General features: G+C 37.3%; 1 long non-coding RNA gene across 1 annotated transcript; it reads left to right on the top strand.

Moving 5' to 3' along the window:
• The first annotated feature begins 7,074 nt into the window (after positions 1-7,074).
• On the top strand, positions 7,075-16,571 carry LOC102157373. The gene is made up of 3 exons (XR_005371576.1): positions 7,075-7,121; positions 10,532-10,601; positions 15,867-16,571. It is a non-coding gene; the product is annotated as an uncharacterized LOC102157373 (long non-coding RNA).
• The last annotated feature ends 931 nt before the right edge of the window (positions 16,572-17,502 follow it).

The following is a 17,502-nucleotide window of genomic DNA, read 5'->3' as shown; positions in this document are numbered from 1 at the left end:
TGCAAGCTAAAGGATTTCAAAGTCTTTCTGGAAAACCCATGGGCCCCATGCAATTTGTACTCCTTACATTCTTTCCTCTGGGTGCTTAGAAATTCATTGTTAGAGGAGTTTAGTCTATTACCTTAAACTCAAGTCCCAGTCAGTTACTACCTGTTCATTTTCACTTTATGTATATAAATGTCTTACTGTTACAAAAGAAAAAACACAAAAACACTGTACATACTGAAAGTGTCCGTTGCATATTATTGGTAGCAGAATAATGAAATAAAACATGTAGATATAGGGAGATTTTCTAGTTGTCTTTGTATAGGAAAGCCTTCAGAGATTATGACCTTTAAAATTGAGCTCATGATAATATGCAAATGGATCCAGTGTTTATCATTTTCTGAATGCAATTATTTATGTATTGCAGTCCTCCCAAATTATAATTATGGTGATCAGAGGAATACTTTGCAGCTTGTTGAGAGTAGCTGATAAAATCATCAACATTTTAGGTGTCTTTCTTTGGTTAGTTGTACAGAAGTGGCATGTAGCAGAGGAAAAAAAATACTACACAGTTCATGTTGGAAGAATTTTTATTGAACTTTGATAATTTTGCTTAGTGTTGAGTGTCAGAGTCTTCTCTAAATTCGCATACTTCTATGCCTAGCTACTACATCTTTCATCTCTTCTAGAAGGTGTGTGTGTTTATGTGTGCAAGTGTGCACATATACACACATGTCTAGGCCTAACAAACACATAAAATTAAACACATATGCATACACATTTATGGCTTATAAGGAATAGAGCATATGTTTTATAGTAGATAAGAAATAAGAAGTGACAGATTTCAAGATGTATGTGCTTTGTTTAATAATGTGATAAGTGATCTGGGAAAGGATGTGAGAAATTCATTCTTTGGCTTTCCAGATGATAGCAAGTGTTTCAGGTTAATAATTGACCAAGATGACCAAAAGAAATGACAGATATTAGAGAAGATCAAGAGTGTGAAATAGGGATGCCTGGGTGGCTCAGTGTTTGAGCGTCTGCCTTCAGCTCAGGGCGGGATCCTGGGATCCAGGATCGAGTCCTACATCGGGCTCCTTGTGGGGAGCCAGCTTCTCCTACTATCTGTGTCTCTGCCTCTCTCTCTGCACCTTTTGAAAATAAATAAAATCCTTTAAAAAAAAGAGTGTGAAATAAATTAATATATGAATACCACAGTGAGCAAAAGTAAGGCAATACATTTAGGGGGCAATGATCAGAACTGTATTAATAGGATGAGAGAAGTGAAATTAGCAATGGAATCCAGGAGGTGAAAAGCACTGTAGGTTATTGTTCCCAAACATATTGGACTACTGTACTGCAGGGTGGGCTTAACCAGAAAGAACTTTAGGGAAACTGTGATGGAAACTTCTATCCCAACATAGAATCTTGATATATACACACATGGAAAATACTAACCTTTATATGAATTTCTGTGATATTCAAATAACCTTGTAAAAAGCAATTCTAAGCTTTGAACAGTATGCTTTCAAAACCCTGCACTGTGCTAAATTATGGAATTAAATCTGTACAGCTGCATTTAGGTACTCAGAATGTGGGCTTTGATCATCAGATGAATAAACAACTTTTGGGAATGTTGAGTATTGGTGCTGCCTATCAACCAATGCTGCAATTTTAGCAGTAATCTCTTTTGGTCCAGCAGGGTTAATTTTTTTTTAAATATTATATCTCATTGTATTTTGCTCTTCTTGTTTCATAAAAATTAACATAAAGCAGAAAAATAAAAGTGCTGACACTAGTATTAGGAGCGCAGAGCCTATAAACCTGGTACTATGGAGAAAAAAATGGACCCAAAAAATTCAACACATATGTAAACTCAGTCTGTGATTTGCTGGGTTTAACTCAGTAGTTGACCATGTGTGCAGTGAGGAAGAAATATTTTTTTTTTTTTGAGGAAGAAATATTTTTTTAAAAATATGCTAAATTAGAGGAATATCTTAAATAATATTAATATGTCTTGGAAGATTTTAGCAAAAGAGAGCCTTTCTTATAAAATATACTTATTGTTTTCAAGTTTTACATGTTTAGACTTTCAGAATTCTTTGTAAGAACACATTGTATGTAAAAGAAGTGTGGGTATAAATAAGATCATAGATATAAAATTAACAATACAAGTTACTAGTTATGTGATTTCAGACAAATATTTTCTCTGAACATCAATATTCTCATTTGTAACTTGGGGATGAAAAGGACCAAATTTTAATTTTTTATGGTAATAAATCAAGATAACAAATGTAAAACACTTGACATAGTCCCTGATGCTGTTGAGCGCTTAATAAATTGTGGTAATTATTACATGTTCTAGGCCTAAAGACTAAATTGTCACCATAGTGTACTCGAATGAACAGATCTGGAGATAGATATTGAATTGGGAAACTGAGAAGAGTGATCACCCTAAAGATAAGTCTCGTTAGAATGGTATTAACACCCAAGAAGAAATATCACAATGATGTATGGTTTACAGTAAGTAAACTGCATACTAGGACATTAGAATAACAGTTTACCTCTCTACTCCATATTGCCTTGAGGATAAAATCTAACTTCTCTTACAAGGATTTCAAAGTTCATATTGATTTGATCCCATTTTGCATCAGCATTAGCTTCTTTTATGACAATGCTTCTACACTCTATGACCCAGATATTCTAAAGTACCTTCAGTCACTTTTAGATATGCCATGTCCTCTATGCATGGTACTTGCTCTGCCTAAAAGATGAATTCTTTTCAGGGCAATTGGATATTCTGACTCATTTTATAGGTTTTATTTTGGATAGTGTTCTTCTCCCATTTCCATTTCTATTAGGTATGTCTCTAATGGGCTTCTATATAGCATGGCTTAGGAGGCATGATGATGCTTTTAAACTGCAGTGCTTGTTTGTACCTTATACTAGACTATGAGTTCTGTGATGATGGGTTGCATTTGCTTTCTTTACTTTGCACAGTGCATGGCCTAAAATAGGAGACCAATAAATATTTATGGATGAAAGAAGGATGAATGGATTCTGAGGTTGATAGTGGTAAATATAAATATAATCAAAGACACTCATATTAAATCATTTTATCAAGTTCAGAAAACTAAGGTATGGTACAAATTAAGCATAAAGCATTTCATAAGAAGTCTTGGTAAACAGTCAATGGATAGCAATCAAAGGTATTTACATAGCATTGTCAAGAGAATAGGATTAAGAGAATTTATTCTCAGTCATTCCCTCCTGCTACTTACTGGATGACCTTTGTAAAGTCAGTTTATCTATAGAGTAGGGATAATAAGACTTATATTCCTACATGCAAGAGGTTGAATAATTCCTTGAGGTCTCTTCTAGTTCTGAGACACATGATTCTTTAGACCAATTATGAAATTAAAGGCAACTAAATCTGTGATATAAGATTTCAGCATGCATATTTAAAAATAATCACTATGAGAATTGTGTGTGTATGTGAATATGTATGGATATATATAAGCATAGTTTCTGCAAAGAAATAAGATCATATATAGAAATAGATGACTGAAAATAATACAAAGTTATGAATTTTAAACTGACATAATCATTTCCGTTTAAAAACTATAGATATTTACATACAATCTACATATATATTTTTTAAAAGATACAAGCTATTATGTATATAACCACATATTCAAATATAATTCATGATTATTTCAGTTCTAGAAGAATTTTTCTCTCCCAGTTATTGATTATTCATATCATATAAAAACCTCAATGAATACAGATGATTTGCACAAAGATATTACTTTTGAGAGAGACTGTATTTGCTTGTCAGTTCAGACCATTTTTCATATACAGAGAAATCTTCTTGCTTCCCAACTATATATTCCTCCATGATAATGTATTGGGCTTGGTGTCAAAAATTTTCTGTGAATAAAAATCTCATAGTGAGAGACTTGGGTGGCAGAATTTGAGAGTTATGGAATGGAAATAAGCTGGTCTAAAAAACCTACTGATGCACATTCTCAAAAGAAAGAAGGAAGTAATATATTCCATGTATAGAGGTTATTTAAAAATGGAAGAAGTGGAAGTAATTGAATACATTAGTAGAATATTTTTAGTTGAAGCAAATATACCAGAAGATATGAAATAGAGGAGAAAATACTATGAAAGTTGATTATGAAAATCTTATAGTAAGTGAAAGAAATCTGAAAAAAATCCAACCATAAAGCTGAGTTAGGGAGTATATGATTTTTACAGATATAAAAAATTATGTTTAGACTATCAGAATAGTTATCATAATACCCCACAGAAGGGAAATGAAAGCCTAAAAATAACCCCAAAGTGACAGAAGAGTGAAAAAATAGGATAGATTTCTAAGTTAACCAACACAAATACTAGAACAAAGCTGCTAGCAGTAATTGAGTTAAGATAGGAATAGGAGAACAGAAAAGTGTGAAACAAGGATCCAACCATTCAAAAACACATGTATGCACTTCATTTTTTTAAAGATTTTTATTTATTTATTCATGAGAGACACCGAGAGAGAGAGACACAGGCAGAGGGAGAAGCAGGCTCCATGCAGGGGGCCAGACAGGGGACTCAATCCCGAGGCTCCAGAATCATGCCCTGGGCTGAAGGCGGCGCTAAACCGCTGAGCCACCCGAGCTGCCCACATTTATGCACTTCAAATTCAGGTCCTACCATGTGCCCAGCACAAGCTGTTAAATTCTGGGCTTACTGAAATAGACATGGTGACCCCAAGAATTTCAAGGCTTGTTCAGAGGATTGGATCAGTCACTCAGCAATTATAATACCATGTGATAAGGGGTGTCATAAGAACAATAGCAATAAGCATAGAGTCCTTATAAGGCTTCCTGCAGCAGCAGGAGAAAGAAGTTTTACCAGGAAGGAATGTTTGAATGTTGCCTTGAGAATAACAGAGGAATGCCAAAGTGCGCATGTGTGTATAAAGGAAGAGCTGGAGGAAAATGGAATTTGAAATAGAGGCCAGAGGAAGTAACAAGGCAAAGAGGAATAGGTAGCACTTGGAGCAAGTCGTCCTGTATGATTGCAAGATAACATGGGTGTAGGCAGGTGAAGAATTGAAGAGGTGAAGATCAAGCCCAGGTTTTGAAGGGCTGACATGATCTGCTTGGTGCATTTAGATGTCTCCCTTAATGATGTCATATAGAATTAATTTAGGAATATAGCCTGAAGAAGTGAAGACAGTGAAGTCCTTTGAAACAGAATAGAGAAAAAAATGAGGCTGGTGTAAGGTGAGACTGAAGTCGAGTGTACATAGTGATGAAAATGAGCAAAAAAGAGTCAACAGGGCACAGTTATAAAATACATGTGCAGGAAAAGAGCAGGAAAAAGTGAAAATGATTTGGTGTTTGGGTAAAGTATGAGAAAATGATGGTGTTAGCCATGGAGATATGGAATGATTGAGGCCTAAGATGGTAAGTGATGAATCCTCCTTCAGCTATTTGTTGTTTGGAGCTTCTAAGACGTAGAGATAGCTATGTTCAGTGAGCATTTGAATACAGGAGTCTGGAGCATAGAAGTGTAGAGTGGGTGATGCCATAGGCACACATGAAATTACACAGGAATAAAACATAGAATGAAAAGAATGTCCAGAGTGGGGAATTTTGGAGAACACCTCAATTTGGAAAGTAGATAGAGAGAAAACAGGATAGAAACTGAAAGGGAGGTCCTATAATGTGGAAAATTTGAGTCTTAGTTGAAAGCCTGAGTTATCATTTGAGGAGCAGAATAAAATATTGGAGTAACAGAAAATAAAATAATTTCAAGGAATCAAATATTTTTTTTCTAATCTAGAGAGAAGTACAAGCCTTGAGTCAAGGCAACCCTCCACTCTAAGTCTTAGGCATGAAATGAAATCAATAAGATGAAGCAGTGAAAATTCTTCTTAGAAAGACATTACAGGAAGTTAAATTTAAATAATACTAATGACTCAATTTCAAGTAGAAATGTCCCATGACCTCACTTAAGTCTTGTTCTGGATGTCTTTCAAATTATGATGGTAATAACCAGTCATGCATACTGGTTCACTGGGCTTCTGTGAAGCACTATGTGTGTAAAAATAATTTAAATCTTTGGAAAAGCAATATTCAAAGTCACTTCAGAATAATGAAGACAGTACAGCTATGGCAAAAGTTGAAGTGCATTAAAGGGATCTGCACTTTAAAAGAGATTCTCAGAGATCATTGACGGTCATGAAGGAATAAATTGGGCTACTTTTTCATGGTAATAAACTTAAATGATAGCCAAATGATTTGTCAGAAGAGTTTCTGAATTATTTTGTCAAACTTAATATTGTAGCTTTCTAATATAACTTTTTCTACATGTAAGAATTATACAGGCTACCTTTTTTAAAAGCTATGCAAAAATTATCCCTACAGAAGAAGGACAATATAAGCAATCAAATAACCAATTGAATTTCTGAATGGTGACAAGTATTGCTTTTTAAAGTGCCTATGTTTGTGGGCACACTACAGTTTTGACTGTTTACATATTATAGTAATTTTCATTTCACTGGACTTTGTTTTTCTCTTAGGAAGTTCCAAAGAAAAAAGAATTTCATTAAGTTAGTGGGAAATCATACACAGCACAATGGAATTACATTTATATTGGGCCAGAAAAAAGTTTACTTTTGTTTTATTCTCTAAAGAAAGGATTTTCTAGACAAACCCAAGAGGTAGAAGAGACACAGGAAAGAAATTAAATGCCTTCAAATCATCCCTAAGTACACTGAAAGTGCCATTCTAAACAATTGATATTCTTCCTAGCATGCTCCTTGAGGACTCTTACCACGCAGTACTTTGTTAACCTAGGTCTGTTTATTGAGTATTCTTGAAAAAAGTTAGAACTGCATGTCTTTGCATACATTTCCTAGTTCTTTATCTTTACTGGCTCAAATGGGCTAAATCAATCATATGGAGTGATATTTTACTATATACAACTACAAAAATAATTTTGAATATCCCCCAGTAGATTAATGGTACCAAGTTGCAGTATTCCTTTATAAAATAAGTAACACATTTTCTTTTTTTCTTTTTTTAAAGATTTTATTTATTTGAGAGAAGAGAGAGAGAGTGCATGAGAGCAAGGTAAGGGGCAGAGGGAAAAGCAGATGCCCTGCTGAGCAGGGAGCCTGATGCCAGGCTGGATCCCAGGACCCAAGATCATGACCTGAGCTAAAATCAGACACTTAAAAGACTAAGCCCCCCACCCCAGGCACCCCAAATTAAGTAATATATTTTAAAATTTCTCTGTCATTGGAGATACTCCAGACTATCTCCTATTGGTCTGATCCCTTCACAGATTATGAACTCTAGACAAAATATGGAAAATGATTATCTAATGCATTGGAGAACCACAAGAAAACAGGCAGATATTGGACAAGAATTGACTTTTGGAGGAAGGGAATAGCATTGAGTGAAGTTTCCATTTTTAATGGCTTTTAGCCTGAGTACCTTGTGAGGTGGCTAACATTTAGGTAAAATATCTCACCTTTGCTGACTTGAAGAACTAGAGGGCAGACATTGGGTCCATCACAGCCACTAGAAAAGAATAGGTGGTATCACAGAAAAGAAAGAACCATAAAGGTTGGGGGGACCCCATGACCTATATATAAACTCTACCCATGTGTCTGGCTGGTCCCTGAGCCTCCCATGCATGGTGGAGAATCTAAGTAATCCAGTTAAGGTTGAAAACTAAACTGATATTTGAACTCCTACCATCACTGTGGAGACAGATTTTTCAGTTTGAGTTTAGCTACAGTAAGTTCCTACTAAAACAACAGCAACAACAATACAGTGGTCTTAAGAAGAATATAAGAGCCCAGAATCTTAACATCATATGGGTCCCAAAGTCAAGGATACAAGGCAGCTCTTTGTCTGAGAGGAACATTGCCTCATCCCTCAAGTTTGCTGGCTGCAAACCTAGTCCTCAGAATAGCCCATGGAAGAAGCAGTGAGGGCCTTAAATTCTTGCCATACTTTGTAAGAACTCTTGTTTGGGGACTCAGGACACAAGACTCGAAGAGCCACAGCACATTGCTTCCCCCAACACCCATTTTTCTATTCCCTTATGTTCAACTTGTCTGAAGGTAAAGAAGATAAAGAATGGGAAGACTTGGGACACCTGGGTGGCTCAGCAGTTGAGTGTCTGCCTTTGGCTCAGGCTATGATTCTGGAGTTCTGGGATTGAGTCCCGCATCAGGCTCCCTTCATGGAACCCGTTTCTCCCTCTGCCTATGTTTCTGCCTCTCTCTCTCATGAATAAATAAATAAAAATCTTAAAAAAAAAAAAAAAAAGAATGGGAAGACTTAAGAGAGAACTGGGATCATTAAGAGACCTTGGGCCAAATGAGAGGGAGAGAAATCCTATTAACTATTCATAATATACTAACTGGCTTACCAGGTGATATGTTCCTAATCACCTACTTTTGCTAGAGATTTACATGTTCAAATAATCAATACAAACAAATACATGAATGAATTAAAGCATCATTAATTTAGGGGGTGCCTGGGTGGTTCAGTTGGTTGAGCGTCCACGGCTCAGGTTCTGATCTCAGGATTGTAAGATCGATCAAGCCCCATGTCTGGCTCTGTGCTCAGCTTGGAGCTGCTTAGGATTCTCTTTCTCTCTCTTAATGCTTCTCTCTTCATTCTCTCTCTCTCTCTCTCAAATAAATCTTTTTAAAAAAAATGAAAGCATCATTAATGTAGGAAAACTACATTTTAAATATTTGAGGCCTAATTATCTATTTTTCAGTTGGGATGATTTCTTGCATCTGTAACTTGAGGATATTGATGATTATTTCCTAAGTTGAAGTTTCTTCCAAGTTCTAATGCATTTTACAACAAAGCCCTCCATGTGGACTATGTTAGAGAAACTATTTTTTATGGAAGATGTGAGAGGAACTATTCCTTAATAATTGGTGTAAATAAGCTGGTCATTGTTTTACTTTGAAAATGTATTCACTAAAAAATCCATTCATTTTAATAGATGTGGCAACTCTTTTAGGAAGTGTCAGTGTGGGCAGCTTGGGTTCATCTGCTCTATGGGAGATGAGATGCAGTGGATGGACTTTGACAAGCACTTATGCAAGCTATGGGAGAAACTGACAGCTGCTATTTTTGTCAGCTCAGACTGAATATACTCACTTAAGGGTATACAAATATTTTTATTTTGCAATTTTTAATCAGTAATTATATATTAAATAATTGTAATTACAGATTTTTGTGTGCAAAAACACTTTATTATTGTGCTTTAAATAGGAAATATAAAATAAGTTCAGGCATTTTGATTTGGCTGGTACTTTCAGAATTAGCAAAAAAACTAATATTTTAGAAATTAGCTATAGAAAACATTCCAAATATTGGGGCACCTGGGTGGCTTAGTCAATTAAGCCCCTGCCTTTGGCTCATGTCATGATCCCGGGGTCCTGTGATCAAGCTCCATGTTGGGCACTCTGCTCAGCGGGAAGTCTGCTTCTTCTTCTCTCTCTCCCTCTGTGGTCTCTCTCTCTCTCAAATAAATAAATAAATAAATAATCTTTAAAAAGAAAACAAAAATAAATAAATTAAAAAATAAAAAGAAAACATTTCAAATATGACTCAATGAGACATTTTAAATAAGCCATTAGTTTATATAAAAAAAGTTAACCTAATAAATTTCTTCCAAAGACATCTGTTTTAAATTACCTATAATTTCCCTTTTCTGCTTTCAATTTTCTTTTGTTTTTTTAAGATTTTATTTATTTATTCATACAAGACACAGAAAGAGAGGCTGAGACATAGGCAGAGCCCAATGTGGGACTCAATCCCAGGACCCTGGGACATCTAGAACCAAAGGCAGATGCTTGATCACTGAGCTATCCAGGTGCCCCAAATACAATTTTCTATCTGTTATCTCTGTATAGGGAGTATAGGTACCTTACTTGTGGATCCACAAAGAATAGCTTGACTATTTTTGAGTTGCAGTAGTGGAAACAAAATGTAACACATTTTGTAATCTGAATGGTGACCAAGATTTCTTTAAGAGAAGACATAGGATCCTGGAAACCTAATCCAACATTAGAAATGTTGACAAGGAGTCCTATGATCACTGCTGTGCCACAGGCTCAGAAGTAGGCTGATGGAACTATCTAGGAGGAAGATCTCCAGGGAAAAACTAAATGGAATTTAGTAGATTGATAAATTTGACCGGTTCATATTTAAAGGTATTTGATAAATCTCCTAAAATGTTAGTAAAATTAGCATTAGGTACAGGAATAATTAAAAAAATAAAATTTGTGATAGAATGTGGTAGAAACATGTGGTAGAAACACATGTATTTACTTCTTGTCCCCCCTCCAAAGGGAGGTATATTACATGTAGCTTGCTTTGACCAATAGAATATGGGGACACACATTACATCAAAGCAGAAACCTTAAATGAAATAACATAGTTCAGTTTCCCACTTTTTTTTAACCTCAGAAATGACATGTCTCAGATTGGGTCTTTCCTTTCAGCCTAAACCACAGTATGAAAAAGCTATGCAGAACATACCTGAAGCCAGCTGACTGACTGCCTACCTGCCATGTAAGTGAGAAATAAACGATGCCATAGCCAGTGAGGTTAGGAGGTAGCTTATCACTCGACATGTGGTGGGCTGAACTGTGCCATTGTCCAATTCACGTGTTGAATTTCTACCTTCAGTACCTCAAAATATGATCAGATTTGGAGATTAGGTCTTTAAAAAGGTGTTGATGTTAAAATGAGGCAATTAGGACTGAACCCGGATCCACTATGACTGGTGTCATATAAGAAGAGGAAGAGGCACAGGGACACGTGCACAGAGAAAAGGCCATGTGAGGACACAGCCAGAAGGTGGCCATCTGCAAGCCGAGGAGTGGCCTCAGGAGAGAGCAACTCTGCTGGCACCTTGATGCTGGAATTCCAGCCTCTAACTGTGAGGAAACAGATTCTGTTTAAGCCTCCCAGTCTGTGGCATTTTGTTGTGGCAGCCTGAGCAAACTAATGCCCAGTATAACCAAGCAAAACCCAAAAATGTTGAAATATAATCCCAATGCACTGCGTGGCTAGCATCAAAAACATTTACATGGTCATAGTAATGAAACAGTGACAGAAAAAAAATATATATATATTGCAAATACTTGAGAAAAATGGTGGAAAGGAAATTAGAGCTTAATTATCATCATTGTAAAAGGATGTTGAGAGCAATTTTAGAGATGATGCTTCTTACAACTGATAAATTAAAAAATAAACATTTAATCATATGTATATGTTGTATATACGTGTGTGTCTGCTAACTTGCTGGCAGCTTGATTCTTCTGCCCGGTTGTTAGAGAGTTACTCAAAATCACAACTGATATAAAATTATAATAAGAGGGGTGCCTGGGTGGCTCAGTGAGTTAAGTGTCTGCCTTTGGTTCAGGTCACAATCACAGGGTTTCTGGATCAAGCCCCACGTCGGGCTCCCTGCTTGGGGAGGAGTCTCCTCCCTCTGCCTTTCCCCCTGGATTGTGCTCCCTCCCTCTCTCTATTGCTGCCAAATAAATAAATAAATAAAATCTTTAAAAGAAATTGTAATTAGAAATAAGTTTGGTGCAGAGGCACCTGGTGACTAAGTAGGTTAAGCGTCTGACTCGATGTTGGCTTAGGTCATGATCTTGGGTCATGAGATGGAGCCTCATGCCAGGCTCCATGCTCAGTGGGAAGTCTGCTTGAGATTCTCTTCCTTTCCCTATTCCCCTTCCTCTCCCTCTCTCTCTCTCTCTCTCCTTCTTTAATAAGTAAATAAGCCTTTAAAAAAAGAGTTCGGTGCATTCATTTAATCATATTTGTGTGTGTGCGTGTCTCCTGCTAACTCACCTACAACTTAATTCTTCTGTCCGACTTTTAGCTAATTCTGCAGAAATATAACTAGAGTGATTTAGTATATGTTTATGTGCCAGGCACTATGCTTGATGCTTTACATGCATATCTAGCCTCCCACAGTCCTTCAAGCTAGATTCTAATATCTTTATTTTGTCCAGAATGAAATATTAAATGACTTGCCTAAAATGGAGCCTTGATAAAAAAATAAAAACTATTTCCAAACTAATGTTTTTTGTTCACTAGAACATACTAAGTATCAGAGAAAAATAATGATTTATGATAAATTATAAAGCAAATTATTAACTTACAAAAGTAAAAACTATAACTACTATTTTTATATATATATACAAGAAAACTGAAGCATGCATAATGCTTAGGTCACTTAGGAAGTAAGAGAGTAAGACAAAGCTGAGTAAAGTCAAATCCTGCGTTCTTTCTATTACATCATGTTGTCAACTTCAATAGCAAATAAGATTCAACAGATAGAATTAAGTTCTAGAGCTTCTTGCAGGTCTTGGTCTTGTCATAAAAGAGAATAAATCTTCAATGATATTCTTTGGAAGTGAAGAGGCATGATAGTTTTTATAAGCAAGATTCATCTGGCAAACTTAAAGTAGATAGAAAGCTGCTAAATCACCCAAGTAGAGAATTATAAACCTCTTAACCAAGGTGATAATTATTTAGCCGTGACTTTTTGTATACCTAGTATGTGTAAATACTATGTTAAAAATTCCTGGGCTGGAGGAGCATCTTGGTGGCTCAGTTAGCTGAGTGTCAGACTTGATTTGGCTCAGGTTGAGATCTCAGGGTCATGAGGCTGAGCCCTGTGTCTTCCTCTGTCTCTTCCCACTGTGCTCTCTCTCTTTCTTTCTCTCAAATAAATAAGTAAATCTTTTTTTTTTTTTTAATAATGGGCTGGAAAGGACTGGAAAACACAGGCATCATTTGCATCACTGTCTTCCCAGCAGGTACACCAGAGCCTTTGATATCTTTCCCAGTGGGTGGGTATGTTGAGTGGTAGATATGATGTGGACAAGTGACCCACAAGGAATTCCTCATTGAATTTTATTTGGATGTCCAGATGTTTATATGCATTTACTTGTGTATCAAGCATTACCAGACTTTTCCAGTGAGTAATTTATAAAGTTTTCAATTTATTTAATATCCAGGTCTTTTCATTTCTTGATGGCCTCACCTCCATGATCCACTGCCATGATCAAATACTACAACTTATCATCACCAGGAACTGTACTATATCTGTATCAGTTAGAACCCACTAGCTTAAGCAGAAAAGGAATTTATCAAAGGATATTCAGTGGCACAAAAAATCTTTGCAAAGGTGCAAGAACCAAGACTAGAGGCTACACAGTCTGGAACAAGGCCCAAATTATCCTCTAAGCACCTGCTCCAATGGAAACATAGCTGCTGCCCAGCCAGCAGGCTCTGCTGATGTGAACATAGGATGCTATCTCTGCTACCATTGCCTCTGGGAGATGGATGAATGTGTTTCCACATTTTCTGAATGGATATTTTTGGGCTACATGCTTCTTCTAGTCACCAGCTTCTAAATCAAACTCTTCCAGCAAGAATGATGGGCGGATTCTAGATCACAATATTCCAAGGAGGATGGGAAAGTCAATTTTAATTCCTAACTTGGGGAAGCGTGGATTCCTGACATGAGGAGCCTCAGATAAAGGAGAATGGTCAATGTTTTTGAGCCGAGAGAGAGAGTTACAGAGTTACAGAGAGAGAGAGCAAGAGAGAGGAGAGGGAGAGGTGGGATCAGTATTCCTAAAATCTCTCAAGTATCCATTCCAGCATTTCAGGCATTTCACGGTCCCACAGCTAGCTTTCATTCTTCCTTCTTTTTAATTAATTTTTTTAAAAAAATTTATTTGAGAGGGAGAAGGAGTAGGAGGAGGATGAAGATTAGAGGGAGAGGGACAAGCAGACTTAGCACTGAGCAAAGAGCCTGATGCAGGGCTTCATCCCATGACCCTGAGATCATGACCTGAGCTGAAAACGACAGTCAGACACTTAAGCGAGTGAGCCACCGGGTGCCTCTAATTCCTCCATTTTTTAAACTCTAGTATCCACTTTCTAGAATTCTACAAGCACATAGATACCCACCAATCCATCGACTCTACTACTTATTCTCTCTCCTTTAAACGCTCTTGCTCTCTCATGATCTAGTTTGTTTGTTCACTCTTTTGTTTGTTTAATGATTCCACTCCTGTACTTAGCTCTCTTAGTTATGACTCATACAGGCCATGAGCCATGGGGTAAGAGCTACTACATTGCTACATGGCAGTTTTTAGATGTGTGGCCCAACCCTTTGCCATTTGACGACTGTGGCAAATGACTCCTCACTACAACTACTTCCTTGCAAACATGCTTCACTCTAGTGTTGGTGTTGCCCTCTGTTCTTCTCATGAGACAAAAATCCAATCACAGGTAAAGTCATCAATTGTACCCATAACTGCTGCTAAGCACCTGTTATAGTACTCAAAAAAAAAAAAAATCACACAATCCTACTGGCTAATTTCCCTTTGAATTAATCACTAAAATGTCAAATAGGTATTTAACACTGCCCCGCATTCTATGCCATCCTTTATTAAGTTTGCATTTACAGATGGCCCCATAGTCTTCTGCCTTAGGTTTTTTTCTTGCCTTAGGAGTCCTGGCTCAGTCTATTTCCTGCTACTCCTCCTCATTTCAACCTCTGAAGCTCCTAATACACAAATTTTAATCTCCCCAAGTCCTCTTCCATTTGTAAATAATACCTCAATCCTCTGTTGCTCAAGTGAGAATTTGGAATTATCCTTTATGTTCTCTCTTTCTCTGCCCTCACATCCCATCTGCCATGAACATATTCACTTTACTTCATTTCCACTGCTTTCACTCCAGTGCAAGCCACTGCTGTTGCTCATCTGGTCTTCTACAGGACCACCCATGGTCCTCCTGCTTCTAACCATACCCTTTTTTGCAATCCATTCTCTAAACACAGCAACCAGAGTGTACTTCCTACAGGGTAAAATTGTCATGTCATTTCCAATGAACATGACATCATGATCCTAACTCTCCAATATGGTCTTAAAGCCCAGCATGACCTGTGGACCCACTCCTTCATTCACTATAATATTCCTTATCTTCTAAAAGAATTATCACTATTTAAAACTACCTTGTTAATTGATTAGCATTCATGTTTATTCTTGCTATCTTGCCACTAGAATGTGATAGAAGCATCTACCCTGACCATCCTTACGAAATTAATTACCTCGTGCTATTTTTATTTCCTTGTGTCACTTTTCTTCATGTCACTTTTCTTCACAGTCCTGATGAGTCTTGAACAGTTACATTTATGTACTTACTAATATTTTCAAATTTGTATCACTGCAAAGAATGTAAGAACAAGTGTCTTATGGCCAGAGTGTCTCCACCACCTGGAACTGTGCCTGGAACAGAGTAGGCTCTGACATCCTTGAATGGAAATAAATAAGGAATAAATTAACTACATGATAAGGAAGATAAGGGATATAAATTCATAATTTTCAGCCTGGATGGGACATTTGTAATCATTTAGTTGAACATGATTAGCTCTGAGTGAGAAATCTGAGGCCCAGGGAGCACAGCTAATTATTGGAAGAATTGGGACTAATTACTTAGCTGTCATCTAATTTACATTTCACCATGCCACATTGTGTCCTTTGTAAGTGAATGAATTTCTTTTTTTGGCCTTCATTTTTCTGCATGCCTAGGTCCATTATCCCTTCGATGTTTCTGGTCCATTGTAGGTGCTTCATAAACATGTTTAATTAATATAGGAATAAATAATACCTTAATAATGTACACTGATGAATTATAGGACCTGGTAACATTTGACTTGCTTCAGTTCTACTTGCCGTGGGAGAGTCTTTGATTTTTCTCTGATATGTAATGTTATTGATAATCTTTCTTCTCTTTTAGTCATAGAACAGGGAAGAACGTCTGCGTGCTTCAAGGACACATATTTTAAAGTCAGAGTGCCTCATAGGAGGACCAAGTGGGGAGTCTCTGAATAGGAAATTGCCAGGCTCTTTCTCAGACAGCACTTTTATGCAGATCCTTTCTGCATGTACTTACTCAAGAGAGGATGCGATAATTCTTCGAGGAGGACTGCTGGCTGCACATGGGGTGAAGCCACCCTTTGAACATCTGCACTTCCCATATGCTCTTCCCCTGAAAGTGCTGCGCTCCGGGCTAGTGCCAATCAGCCCACACGGTGCTAATCAGGGCACAGTGGTGGCGAAGCATGTGCACCCAATTAAGGGCCCTGCAGCCTGCTCTCCCGTCATGGCCCTTGGCAGTGTGACCTCACGCACTCGGAGCCTTGCACACACAATCTGGCAGAGGTGAGGGCTCGGCTGTATGCCGCTGTTCTTACCTCCATCCCCTTCACCTTCAGCCTGCCCCTCAGAAGCCTCACCTGTCAGAATGCTGAGCGGGAGCTTCGAAAAGGTGAACTGGGACCATGATGACTAACAGGTGCCGCATTGCTGACATGAGCACAATTTCGGGACTTTTAAAAAAATAAATTTTACTCAGTCCAAGTTACTGGGAAGGTGGATTTAATGAAGTGGAGCGGCATGAATATTGACATTTTAGCTCACATTAAACCTGCATGTACCCTGAGTTTGGCAAAATCTCCTTTAGCCAGCTTTGAATATGACAGAGAACTTTATTTCGGAGTGGAGTGGGGGAAGGTTTAAATCAAGATACAGTACAAAGAAGGAAATGGAGGCATATCATATCTAGATTTAGACGCTATTATTTTTAATGCTCGTTTTTTTTTTTATGCACATTAAGGGAAAGAAGGCTTAGAAAACCAGCATCCATTCACTCACTTGTACATCTGTTTACTTATTAAATAATGACTTCATCGTTCAATGGATCTGGCATTGTGTCTGGATGGCAAAGTAGAGTTCCTGTTTTCAAGTCACAGAAAATATAATCGGAGGCACAAGGAAAAACATATTTTTCTTCCTAATTAACATTCACAATAGAATAGGAAAATAATAACACATTCTACTCAGATCTGTTCATATTATCCTTTGTAAGCTATGTGCCCACAGCTGAAAGCTCTGAAGGATACTTATATCCAAGGTTCTGGAAGTAAAGATTCCTTAAGATTAGCATTATAAACAGCAATACTTGATCTGAGGGAGGGGGTACAAGGGCAGAGGTGGGGGCTGTTTTACACACACACACACACACACACACACACAAGCATTCTGGACCAAGGCCTTCAGAAAGGAATTGAATTATCCAGGGTAAAAGACCTGCTTATGTACATTTTCTAAACAGGTTTAAAAATGAACGGTAGGAGGGCATCATACCACTAAATAGTTGTATCCAGTTTTACCCTTGGTATATTTCACTGAAGTTTAATATTATGTTTAGTTATTAAAAAAGTCAAGGAGAACAGGGATTTAAATGAAAAGGACAGGTCAAGGGAGACAGGCCTTTCAGGCAGATGGAGCAATGAAGGCTTAAAGGAATATTTCCAAGGTGTCGGGCTGGGTTTGTGGCTGGAAATGCAGCTCAAGGACAGTGATCTGTTCTG

This window comes from Canis lupus, chromosome 16 (assembly GCF_011100685.1).
Source record: "Canis lupus familiaris isolate Mischka breed German Shepherd chromosome 16, alternate assembly UU_Cfam_GSD_1.0, whole genome shotgun sequence".
NCBI lineage: Eukaryota > Metazoa > Chordata > Mammalia > Carnivora > Canidae > Canis > Canis lupus.
The sequence above is the reverse complement of the archived record's forward strand: the minus strand, read 5'-3'. Positions and strand labels throughout refer to the sequence as shown.